The sequence below is a fragment of the Sinocyclocheilus grahami genome, unplaced genomic scaffold (genome assembly GCF_001515645.1).
Source record: "Sinocyclocheilus grahami isolate Dianchi unplaced genomic scaffold, SAMN03320097.WGS_v1.1 scaffold1149.1, whole genome shotgun sequence".
NCBI lineage: Eukaryota > Metazoa > Chordata > Actinopteri > Cypriniformes > Cyprinidae > Sinocyclocheilus > Sinocyclocheilus grahami.
The window spans coordinates 58,444-61,724 of NW_015506328.1; the positions used below are offsets into that span (position 1 = coordinate 58,444).

Sequence of the window (3,281 nt, forward strand, 5' to 3'; positions counted from 1 at the left end):
TCCTGCTCTCCTCCTCCTCTTCTCCTCCTCTTCCTCTTCTCTACCTCTTCTCCTTCTCTCCTCTTCCTCTTCTCCTTCTCTCCTCTTCCTCTTCTCCTTCTCTCCTCTCCTCTTCCTCTCCTCTCCTCTCCTCTCCTCTCTGTTGAATGTTTGTCCTCCTCCTCTCCTCTCATCTTCCTCTTCCTCTTCCTCTCCTCTTCCTCTTCCTCTCCTCTCTGTTGAATATGTTTGTCCTCCTCCCTCCCTCCTCCATCTCGCTCTGGTTCCTCTGTAGCGTCTCAATCTGAGATCCGTCTGTTCTCGTGCTGTGTGAATGTTGACGTGTGTTTAGAGGTAGAACACGCGTGTGCACACGCTCATCTGATCATGACACGCAAGCTTCACAGACGGTGAGTGACACACGTGAAGTGCTGCATGATTTGATGTGTGTGTTTGAGTTGTCAGTCTCTGCTCTCCGCTCTATTCACTGGTAAACTGATGGAGAATGACAGATGATGGGTTATTCTGAGGTTAATACAGCTGTTAAACTTAATACAGCTGTTAAACTATTAAACTTTGAGGATTGAGGTTTTCTTTAGAAACGTGGTGCTTCGTACAGCTGGTGGTGCTTTGATTTACAGACTGAAACATTAGAACACAAAGCTGCATATCTCCAATGTTAAAGTCGGCATGAAATAAATATTCACCCTCTACCTATTTTCTAAATGCATGTTATAGAAATTTTCGGGAATGATTCATCTGTGCAGTTTTTTAAAAAAGAAGCGAAAGACCTTCAGTCAGCAGAGATTTCCCATCATGCCGTCTGTCTGTGAGCACATGGAGAGCTATAGCAGAGCTGATTTCTGACGTGAATCAGTCGCATCGCTGCACTACATGTTTATTTGATATTCCAGCTGCACACAAACCCGTCGGGATCGAGATCTAGAATCTCTGTTTCACTGACGTGTGTAGAATGAGAAGAAAACAAGAGTAAAGCAGCTGATAATAAATCTGCAGGCCTGAGCGTCAGTCCGACAGGAATACAGATCCAGAGCAACAAACACATTCAGAGCTTCACCTGCTGCTGGCTTTTTCCCATTAGCATTATTAGTAGAAGAACCGCAAATGTGTCAGACAGACAGGAAGCGAGCATTACAGACACAGGAAGAGTTTGTTAAATGAAACATTCACCCAAAATGATCATTCTGTCATCATTTACTGATGCCATTCAAACCTGTATCTGTACTTTCTCACTCTTATGAGGATGTTTTGAGAAATGATCCGTGTTTTTGTCCATGCAGTGGGTCCAGTGTTGTTCTTCTTTTACAGAGGAAAGACAAAGGTTTGATTGACATGAGCGAGAGTAAATGATACATTTCCAGTGAACGATCGCTTTAACCAGTGAATATGTATCTTTGTGTAAGAGCAGATCACAAACTGAGAGAGTCTTCATGCAAAACGAGAGTAAAAGCCTTTATCTTTCTGCTTGTAAAGGAGTGTGTGTGTGTGTGTGTGTGTGTGTCAGCGGGTGTCGTCTCTCATTAGGCATGTGACAGATGGTTCTCTGGTCTCCTGTAGCGTCACTAGCGTCGATGCAGCGTGACGTCTCTGTAACGAATCTGTCGACACGATTCACCTGAGATTCTCTGGGTTCATATTGTCTGAATGTCAGTGAGAACTCAGTTTGCTTTGTGAAAGTCACAGTAACAGCGAAACTTTGACTTATTTTAGACTGAATTTACAGTATTTATTAGTTACCATATCAACATTATATAGTTGAAAGTGTGCCAAAATTCTAAAATCTTTTGAAGATATCAACGAAACATTTGTTTTACCATAGTAAAATCACCCGACAGGAATACAGATCCAGAGCAACAAACACATTCAGAGCTTCACCTGCTGCTGGCTTTTTCCCATTAGCATTATTAGTAGAAGAACCGCAAATGTGTCAGACAGACAGGAAGCGAGCATTACAGACACAGGAAGAGTTTGTTAAATGAAACATTCACCCAAAATGATCATTCTGTCATCATTTACTGATGCCATTCAAACCTGTATCTGTACTTTCTCACTCTTATGAGGATGTTTTGAGAAATGATCCGTGTTTTTGTCCATGCAGTGGGTCCAGTCTTCTTTTACAGAGGAAAGACAAAGGTTTGATTGACATGAGCGAGAGTAAATGATACATTTCCAGTGAACGATCGCTTTAACCAGTGAATATGTATCTTTGTGTAAGAGCAGATCACAAACTGAGAGTCTTCATGCAAAACGAGAGTAAAAGCCTTTATCTTTCTGCTTGTAAAGGAGTGTGTGTGTGTGTGTGTGTCAGCGGGTGTCGTCTCTCATTAGGCATGTGACAGATGGTTCTCTGGTCTCCTGTAGCGTCACTAGCGTCGATGCAGCGTGACGTCTCTGTAACGAATCTGTCGACACGATTCACCTGAGATTCTCTGGGTTCATATTGTCTGAATGTCAGTGAGAACTCAGTTTGCTTTGTGAAAGTCACAGTAACAGCGAACCTTTGACTTATTTTAGACTGAATTTACAGTATTTATTAGTTACCATATCAACATTATATAGTTGAAAGTGTGCCAAAATTCTAAAATCTTTTGAAGATATCAACGAAACATTTGTTTTACCATAGTAAAATCTAAATTCTGGCTTAAGTACATTTTTCATCTCTGTTTTTATTAATCATTTAAAATGAGACAAATCTGCTATTATTTTAATCTCCAATCTGTTATTTATCAGTTTAGATGCTTCGCTAACTAGCAGAAGACAGTAACCGGTTTTAAACATCAGTTGCGCGGATGAGTTATGTTGTAACACTGCGTTACAGTGTGCTTTTCTATGACATTAGATGTAATTTACACTATTTACTTTAATTAATTTGAATGAGAAACAACAAGAAACAGGTGAATAAAGACTGACAGTCAATGTTTAATGTTTAGAAATTATTATTTCAAGACATGTAAAGCATTTTTGCTGGTTTCTGTGGGCCGTCCCAAGCATGGTTGCAATGTGTTCATTGTCAAACTCCAAAATCAGATTATTTTTAATTCTTAAAAAACGCCATTATTTTATTAGAATTTTTTTTAAATAAAAATATATAAAATATTTTAGTTCGTCTTGTATATTATTTTCATGAGATCAGATAAGATTTTAAGCTGTCATATAGTCATGTTACAAAGTGCCCCTCAGATGTTACAATGTACCCACCTACGGGGCATGTTGTCACATTTCACTTCCATTTTTTGAGGGTAAATAAAGAAAAACGTATACACTGTAATTATGAAACAAAG

General features: G+C 39.4%; 1 protein-coding gene across 1 annotated transcript in view; it reads left to right on the forward strand.

The window, feature by feature from the left end:
• The window catches only part of LOC107567338 (brain-enriched guanylate kinase-associated protein), a 27,452-nt gene that overhangs the window by 6,199 nt on the left and 17,972 nt on the right, over positions 1–3,281 (forward strand). The gene's annotated exons all lie outside the window — the stretch shown is intronic.